The sequence below is a fragment of the Symphalangus syndactylus genome, chromosome 19 (genome assembly GCF_028878055.3).
Source record: "Symphalangus syndactylus isolate Jambi chromosome 19, NHGRI_mSymSyn1-v2.1_pri, whole genome shotgun sequence".
Lineage (NCBI taxonomy): Eukaryota > Metazoa > Chordata > Mammalia > Primates > Hylobatidae > Symphalangus > Symphalangus syndactylus.
In genome coordinates this window covers 81,373,564-81,383,054 of record NC_072434.2, presented here as the reverse complement: position 1 = coordinate 81,383,054, position 9,491 = coordinate 81,373,564, and the positions used below count along the sequence as shown (strand labels likewise).

General features: G+C 46.3%; 1 protein-coding gene across 1 annotated transcript in view; it reads right to left on the bottom strand.

The window, feature by feature from the left end:
* Positions 1–4,960: 4,960 nt before the first annotated feature.
* The window catches only part of MTR (5-methyltetrahydrofolate-homocysteine methyltransferase), a 138,130-nt gene continuing 133,599 nt past the window's right edge, over positions 4,961–9,491 (bottom strand). Inside the window, exon 34 of the transcript XR_010114832.1 lies at positions 4,961–5,097. The gene's annotated coding sequence lies outside the window, so the exon portion shown is untranslated. The remainder of the gene's footprint in view (positions 5,098–9,491) is intronic.

The following is a 9,491-nucleotide window of genomic DNA, read 5'->3' as shown; positions in this document are numbered from 1 at the left end:
CGGTGGGTGGCCGGGCAGAGGCGCTCCTCACTTCCCAGACGATGGGTGGCCGGGCAGAGGCGCTCCTCACTTCTTCCCGGATGGGGCGGCCGGGCAGAGGCGCTCCTCACTTCTTCCCGGATGGGGCGCCCGGGCAGAGGCGCTCCTCATTTCTTCCCGGACGGGGCGGCCGGGCAGAGGCGCTCCTCACTTCCCAGACGATGGGTGGCCGGGCAGAGGCGCTCCTCACTTCCCAGGCGGTGGGTGGCCGGGCAGAGGCGCCCCTCACTTCCCAGACGGGGCGGCCGGGCAGAGGCGCTCCTCACTTCCCAGACGGTGGGTGGCCGGGCAGAGGCGCTCCTCACTTCCCAGGCGGTGGGTGGCCGGGCAGAGGCGCTCCTCACTTCCCAGACGGGGCGGCCGGGCAGAGGCGCTCCTCACTTCCCAGACGGGGCGGCCAGGCAGAGGTGCTCCTCACCTCCCAGACGGGGCGGCCGGGCAGAGGCGCTCCCCACCTTCCAGATGGGGCGGCGGCCGGGCAGGGGCTGCAATCCCAGCACCCTGGCAGGCCAAGGCAGGCGGCCGGGGGGTAGAGGCTGCCGCGAGGCCAGACCACGCCACCGCCCTCCAGCCCGGGCAACACCGAGCACTGGGTGAGCGAGACTCCGTCTGTAGTCCCAGTACCTCGGGAGGCTGAGGCAGGCAGAGCACTCGGCGTCAGGAGCTGGCGACCAGCGTGGCCAAGATGGCGAACGCGTGCCTGCATCCAAAGGAGAAAAGGCAGGCAGCGGTGGCGGGCGCCGGCAGTCCCAGGCAGTGCGCGGCGTGGGCAGCAGCAAGCCGAGTAGATTGCAGCCTGGGCCAGAGAGGGGAAAGAAAGAAAGAAAGGAAGGAAGGAAGGAAGGAAGGAAGGAAGGAAGGAAGGAAGGAAGGAAGGAAGGAAGGAAGGAAGGCAGGCAGGCAGGCAGGCAGGCAGGCAGGCAGGCAGGCAGGCAGGCTAAAGATCTTATATGACTGAAAATGTCTTTACTTCGTCCCCACTCTTAAACGCTCATTCAGCTAGATATAGAATTGCATTCACATTTTTTTTTTCTCAGAACTTGAAAAGTATTCCTCCTGCCTGCTCTGACTTCCAGCTTTGCCAATGAAGGATCTGTTGCTATTGCAAAGTTGTATTTTCTGTTTCCAAGATAACCAAATGGTCTATTTTCAAAGCCACATGTTCTTGTTTCATAACCACCTATTCTTACTTTATGGATATAACACCCTCCTTTATTTCTTTGTGAACTTTAAGTTTGCTTTCCAACAATCCTGTTCTGATCATTCCACTAACTTTGTGCCCTCAGGTGTAAGTTCGGTTTGTTATCTCCTTTTGTGGGGCTTATTTTTCTCAAGCATCTGGTGATTCGCAGCTGCATTCTCATCCCTGTGGTCAAGGCCCCTCAGTTCTTCAGGAGAGGGAGAGCTTGTTCACCACTGCCCCCACCTGCTCCAATGTTAGCAGTAGTAGCGGAAGGACAGTCTGGATCACTGGATAAGGTACCCAGGTGCCTCCATGTTCACCGTGGTGTTGCTATTCACCTGGGGCTCTGTTCTCTCCATCCCAGCCTCCCACACTCACCGTTCCTATTTAGAGACAAGGACCCTGATTGTCACTGCTTGGCCTGGGGAAGAGAATGGAAGAGAAGACAGTGGGCAAAGCTGTGGAGTAATTTCCTGGGGCCTGAGCTGTGTTCATCTCAAGGGCAGATGTTCAGACTACTGGTCTCATTGTGCCAGAGCTGAGCACTGGATCACAGGCCCCAGGCCCCCAGGTGTCCTCTGATCAATGTATGTGTGTCTACATGTGTGTGTGTAAGAGATGCAAGCTTTCTAAAGTACAGGCCTGGCACCTGAGGCTTCCTTTTCTTTTCTCCTAGAGATTCCTCAAGTTTCCAAGTCACCTAAGTTCTCCTTGTTTCGAGGTGCAAATACATATTTTTCAAAATATATTTTCTATCATTTCTATGGATTTAGTGTGGACAGGAAGATAGTGCAGCTTGTGCCTAGGGATTATTGTGAGATGCTTCGACAAACTGTGAAGATGAGAATTAATGAGCACATGATACAAGGCCTGACATGCATCATGACAGCCATTATTGAGAGCTTTTGTTCACTATGCTAATCCTATTTCAACATGGCTTCCGGTCTACACCGGGGATATAGTTATCTCCATCCCTGGAGCTACTTCTCGGGTAAAAGAGTCACTTCTTTAACAGATCCAAGCCCAGCTTCATCACCTATCACTTCAGAAAGAACATTATTATTCTCCTTCCACCGTTCATTAGAAAACAGGTGCCGTACTGAGTCTGAGCTCCTGTCTTTCATCACTCATTGGCCTCTGTACTGGCTGCCATGTTAATTTAATCTTAGCTGGTAAAAGGCTTAGGAGAGGGGAGCTTACAGCATACAGCTGTGGGGAACAGCCATCTAGAATCTCAAACTTTCCATGGCTCCTTGTAGGGAAGCACATTTTGTTCTGAAATGTGCTGCATACATTTGGCTCTTCGCTTGAAGGAAAATGTTCTGAGGGTTTAAAATGCTTTAAAAAGGAAAAGGAAAGGTGAAAAAGGAAAAGAGGGAGGAAAGAAGAAGGGGAGGAAGAAAGGGAGGGAAGGGGCGAGCCATGTTCCTCTTCCTCCTCTGTCAAATCCCTTTGTCTCTGGATACATTCGTTGTCAGCCCCGCCAGATGCTGAAAGTATTTGAGAGTTGCAGTAGGTTCCAGTGAGAAAATCAAATCTCTGCTCCTCCTGAGAACTCCATTAGCGAGATAGTTAAACTGTGGCTTCACCTGAAAGAGGATAGACAGCAACCCACATGGAAAACTCCCATCTCCTTAGAGAGCTTTGAGAAGCAGCTGGGTCCTGTTTCTCAGGCCTTGACAACACTTCCTACTCCTTCCGCCTACAGAAATATTCTGGAAAAAGACATCAGTACACTAGAGACACTACCTCTCCACTGCTGCACCTCATGCGGCAGAATCCAGCTAGATGCATTTGTTCATGTTCTCGGCAGGCTGAGAGTGTCCTGGGGACAGAAAGGGAATAGAAATCCTGCCCTCAGGCATACACTGCCCTCAGCGTAGCTCTCCAAAGCCAAGAATACATTCATTACTCAGGAGAAGACTGATCCATTTGGTGTGTCTGTACTCAGAAGTATAAATTTATATTGTTCAAATATAATACAGAATAGTCAATCTCAAATATTTTTTTCTTTTTCTTTTTCTTTTTTTTTTTGAGACAGTTTTGCTCTTGTTGCCCAGGCTGGAGTGCAGTGGCACGATCTCGGCTCACTGCAACCTCTGTCTCCCAGGTTCAAACAATTCTCCTGCCTCAGCCTCCCAAGTAGCTAGGATTACAGGCATGCACCACCATGCCTGGCTAATTTTGCATTTTTAGTACAGATGGAGTTTCACCATGTTGGTTGGGCTGGTCTTGAGCTGCCTGATCCGCCCTCCTCAGCCTCCTAAAGTGCAGGGATTACAGGCATGAGCCACCACGCCCAGCAATCTCAAATCTTAAAACCAGCAATGTGATACAATTTTATGTATATAGCCGTTTATTTGAAAAACTCAGAAATTTTCATTTGAAATACTTTTCCATGAAATGTTACATATACATGTCAAAAACCATGGAAGTGTTTATAATCATTGACCCTGGAATGCCACTTCAAGGAATGTGCCCTAAGACACAAATTCAACAGGAAAAAAGAGCAAAGATGTTCAATTGTTGTTAAACTTAAAAACTAGATACTAATTGTGCCACACACACACACTCAAAAAAAAGGTTTAAGAAATTAAGAAGGCTGAGCACACAGTAGCTCATCCCTATAATCCTAGCACTTTGGGAGGCTGAGGCAGGAGGATTGCTTGATCCCGAGTTTGAGACCAGCTGGGCAACCTTGTCTCTACAAAAAAAAAAAAAAGAAAGAAAAAAATAAATAGCTTGGCATGGTGGTGAGTGCCTGTAGTCCCAGCTACTTAGAAGGCTGAGGTGGCTGTGATCACGCCACTGCCCTCTAGCCTGGGTGACAGAGTGAGACCCTGTCTCAAAAAGTAAATAAATACATAAATACAAATTAAGAGAAACCAATGCATTGTGACATTATGCAAATATTAAAAATGATTGCATCAATAATGTAGTTGCATGGACAACAACTGTGATATAATGTTGGGTGAAGGAGTCAGAAGATATCATTGGTATGTGCACCATGCTTACAATTTCACAGAAATATTTATGTCTATGGGCCTGCCAAGAAGGCATTATAGAAAAATGAAGTTACTTGTATTAGAATAGTAGATATATGAGTAACAGTTTTCTTTCAATGGTGCAATGTTGTTTTTAAAATAAAACCAGAAACATAAAACAATGGGAATGTTGTTAGATCTCTGCATCAATGCCTAAAAGTCCTTTTAACTCATATGTAATTCATCTAAGTACTAATAGTTCCAGGGCCTGAAGTTAAGTTCTGCAGAAGAAAAATTACAAAGAGAGATGGGGCAGGGAGAGAAAAAGAAAGAATTGAGGAACAAGGGGGAGGTAGAGGAGGAAATGGTACAGAAAGACTTCCAACCACCCCACCTTTAGTCTGTATTTGCTTCCAGCATTTTATCACGTCAGCTGAAGAATGATGAGGTTCATAAATTTGGAAAGGAGAGCTTTATTTCTCATGAAGTGTTGCAGCCTACAGGATGGCCATTCTGATGGGCTAGGAAGTGTAGCCTCTGGCCAGAATCCAAAAAGAGGCACTTCAAGGATCAGAAGAATAAGACAGGGATTGATGCCGAATAGGGTGGCCAAATACATACATTCCATAAGCTATAGGAGCAGTCATGAATATTTATGAAAGGAGAAACACACACAGGCACAATTGAGCTTCATGCCTCTCCATGGGACCCATGTTCAAAAAACGGCAACATTAACATGATCCAAGGGTGGAGTTTTCAGCCTTCTGATGTCAAAAGGTGAAGCAGAGGACAATGAAACCCTCGCCATGCATTCTCCATAGGCTGGCGGGACCACTCCATGGTTGGTGGTCTCTTATCAGGAAGGAAAGCTGATTGGTTCTTGTGTCAAAACTGCAGAAGAGAGGGGCAGCAGTCAGGCAGCTGGTTGAAGTCATTCATGGAGTCTTTTGAAAGGGCTGGCTTCTGTCTAGCCCTTAGGGAAGAAAGCCTAATGGCACCTAGTGAGGGAAGGCATATAGCAAGGCTTGTCTAATCTCCCACTCCATCATAGCTGGAATTCAGCTTCCAAGGTTTCTCTGGGGTACCTTTGGCCAAGAGGGAGTCTGTTCAGTCCGTGTGGGGCTTAGACTTTTATTTTTCTCAGCCTTATGCTGGTCTTATTTCCTTAGCTTCCTGAATCTATTCCTTCCTGAATTATAAGTTTCTTTCCTAAATTCAGATCTACCTATCTCCACTCTGGCTAACACATTTTCTTGATGACTAATATTACTGTAAAACATGATCCTTGGGTTTCAATAAGCAATTGACCAAAAATCAACTTGGCAAATAGAAGAGCAACAAGATTGTTGCTTCCCTCCAAAGGTTACAGCCTTTACCCATCAATTTGTTGAAATGGTGATAATATTTGAACGGCTGCTTTTAAAATAAAACCAGAAACATAAAACAACGGGAATTTTGTTAGATCTCTGTATCAATGCTTAAAAGTCCTTTTAACTCATATGTAATTCATCTAAGTTTTGTGTTTTGCCTTTCTAATTGCATGACTTTTTCCTAGTTGGTTGTGAGCAACCATTTGCCTGGGGGCAGGCACAAGTTGAGGGAAGGGGGTGGTGACTGGGGGAAGATTAAGAATGTCACAGAAAAAAATGCAAAGAGAAAGACTTAATTAATATTCAGGTTTTGACCTATATAGTAGGATTAAGTACAAAGGCAATGGTCTTGCAACTAGGCTACAGCTTTAATAAAGGATTTTCTAAATACCTCTCCTCTTCTGGGCACATCATCCATCAAACCTGGATGATTCGGGTTACAGTTATCTCTATAATGAAGAGAAGGTAACCCATTTGCTCATGACAGCTACATGGTGGGGATAACTCTACAACCTGAATTGTATGAGAGAAGTGGAATTTAACTGTCATGAGTTGAATTCTGTCCACCCAAGATTCATAGATTGAAGTCCTCACCCCCCATACCTCAGAATGTGACCTTCTTTGGAGATAGGGCCTTAAAGAGGTAATCAAGTTAAAATGAGGTCATTAGAGTGGTCCCTAATCCATATGACATGTGTTGTTACAAAAAGGGGAGATTTGGACACAGCAGCCATCTAGGAGAACGCCACATGAACATGAAGATCTACAAGCCAAGGAAAGAGGCCTGGAACAGATCTTTCCTTAGAGCCCTTAGAAGGAACCAACCCTGCCAACACCTTCATCTTGGACTTCCAGCCTCCAGAACTGTGAGACAATAAATTTCTGATGTGCAGGATACCCAGTTAGTGGTACTTGTTCAGTCACAGGAAACCAACAAAATGACCAAAGGAAGATAAAAGAAAAGCCCTCCTTTCTACTCTGAGGGACTGTAGGAAGGGGGCAATGTTCCTCCCATCCTCATAGGCTTTCCTGTACCAACCTGGGATGCCACCACCCCAAAGTCACTGGGGCCACACAGGATGGTCAGGTGAGCTCAGCTGGGCCTTCTTCAGTTCCACTGGGGTCTTGCAAGACCCCAGTGACTGATGGAGTCTGCAGAGAAGTGGCTGCCCAGAGGTCACAGTAGCAGGGAAGAAGTGGATCTGTAGGGCTATAGTGGATGCTCATGTTCAGACCAGTGGGAGTCACAGCTAGACTTCAGAATGGATATAGTCCCAGCAGGCAGGGCTCTAGCCAGGTACAGAGGCCAATTCATAAATTACATAGCCGTAGGCTAACACTGCAAATGCTAGCAGGGTGAGATGGTCCCAGGTAGACTGGAGATCTCCCCGCCAAAGACCACAGCCCCTTTAAGCATTACAGCTCTTCCCTACCACACAAGACGTACATAAGCCTCACCCCTGCTCCACGTACCATCTTAGGGAGGGAAAGGGGCTGAGGGGAGAACATGCATCTGGGAGACCAAGCACTTTTAGTCAAGAGGAACTGGGCACAACCAAATAATCAGATCAGACAAAACTTTAAACAAATTCAGACATCAAATTAATTGTTTCCAGGCCACGAAGTTGTATTATGTGTTTAAATTCTACAGTGTATATGCAAAGTGCTTCATTATCACAGGACTGTGGGTTGGTGGAGGAAGTAGAAGCGGGACCATTCACCACCAGGGTCACAACTTCAGAAAACCCTTAGGGATGGTCACAGTGGCTCCTCTGGTGTTTTCTAGACTAGACTGGATGTGTTCCAAAGATTCTCACAACTTTGTACTGTCACTAGCTTCAGGTAATGAAGTTTCACAGCCTGGAGGAGTGCTAATTAAAGTCAATAGCAGCTTGATGATCCTGACACCACACCCTCAATAAACAAAACCATTGCTTAGTCTGTCAGTTGCCTTAGATGCTCAGACAAAGTGAAGAGCTGTCAGATACAAACTGGGAAGTGGGGCAGAGCTGTGCAGGGCTAGCAGAGGGTGAGCTGACAGCCAGCTGAGGGTGCGCTGGTGGGGAGAAGGTGGCCCTTTTCATCTTGGCTCTGTTCCATAGGGCTGGCACATCTTCCATTTGGGATGAGGAAATCTCTACCACAGCAGGAGGAAAGGCCATTACCCTGGCCAGCCGCGGTGGCTCACGCCTGTAATCCCAGCACTTTGGGAGGCAGAGGTGCGTGGATCACTTGAGGCCAGGAGTTCGAGACCAGTGTGGCCAACATGGCGAAACTCCATCACTACTAAAAAGACAAAAAATTAGCTGGGCATGGTGGCGCACACCTGTAATCCCAGCTACTCGAGAGGCTAAGGCAAGAGAATTGCTTGAGCCCAGGAGGCGGAGGTTGCAGTGAGCCAAGATCGCACCACTGCATTCCATCTTGGGAGACAGAGCACAACTCTGTCTCAAAAAAAGAAAAAAAAAGAAGAAGGCCATTAGCCTTAAGCCTTTTCAGGTTGAGGAGGTGAGTTTTTTATTGTAAACAAACAAACATAACAGTTCTTTGGACATGAAACAAAAGTAAACAGTAGGACTTACAGATGGCTTCCCATCTTAAGCAGCCTAGGAATCACAACTATTAATAATGACGTTTTCCTGGAAGGAGCTCCAAGAACTTGTAAACCAAAAAGTATCTGAGACATCTCAATTGATTTAGGTGTTTATTTTGCCAAGGTTAAAGACATGCCCATGATATAGGCTCTCGAGGTGCTGACAACATGTGCCCAAGACGGTCAGCCTATGACTTGGCTTTATATAGTTTAGGGAGACATAAGACATCAACCAATACATGTAAGGTGTATATTGGTTCGCTCCAGAAAGGCAGGACAACTGGAAGCAGAGACTTCCAGGTTATAGGCAGATTCAAAGACTTTCTGATTGACAGTTGGTTATTATCTAAAGACTGGAATCAATATAAAGGAATGTCTGGGTTATGATAAGGGCTTGTGGAGACCAAGGTTTAATCATGCAGATGAAGCCTCCAGGTAGCTGGCTTCAGAGAGAACAGATTGTAGATGTTTCTTGTCAGACTTGAAGAGTTTATTCTACCAGTCTTAAGGTCTGCGTTGATGTTAATGGTTATGAGGCATGTCCGATCTCCCGTTCCCATTATGACCCGAACTAGTTTTTCAGGTTCGTTTTGGAATGTCCTTGGCCAAGGGAAGGGGTCTGTTCAGATGGTCGAGGGGTTTCAAATTTTATTTTTTGTTTACAAACTGTATACCCATCATTCATATCCATTTCATATGAATAAAGGCAGCCAACTTGGGTCATGACACGATCATTACTTAAGTAGTCCTGGAGTAACTACTAGAGAGTTAAAAGTTAATCTCTCAGTGGCTGGAAGATAAAAGGAGCAAGGAAGAGCACAGTTGCTTTTCTTTCTAGGCACTTTGGCACTTCCCAAGTGCTAGGCACCGTGTGAGGCAGAGAAGGAAGTTCAGACACAAAAACTGAGAGGAAGGGGAGCAAATATGTACACATGACAGTCATTCAATTATATATTCATTCAACAAACATTTACTGAACTCTGATTATGCACTGGACATCAGGTGTTGAAGACCGCTATTAACAAAACAGTCTTTGCCTCATGGACTTGCCTCTGTAGTAAAGGAGGCAGACAATCATTCAACACATAACATAGTATCGGGTAGTGACGTGTTATGAAGAAGACATATTAGGGAGCTAGACTGTGACTGAGCAGGGAGAGGGAGGAGTTGCCCTTTCAGGGGTTGGTAGGTAATGTCTGAGATGACATTTGAGTAGAGACCTAAATCAAGTTGGAGGGTGTGATGGTTAAATTTACACATCAACTTGACTGCACTACAGGGTGCCCAGATTAAACAAGGGTGTTTCTACATGAGATTAGCAT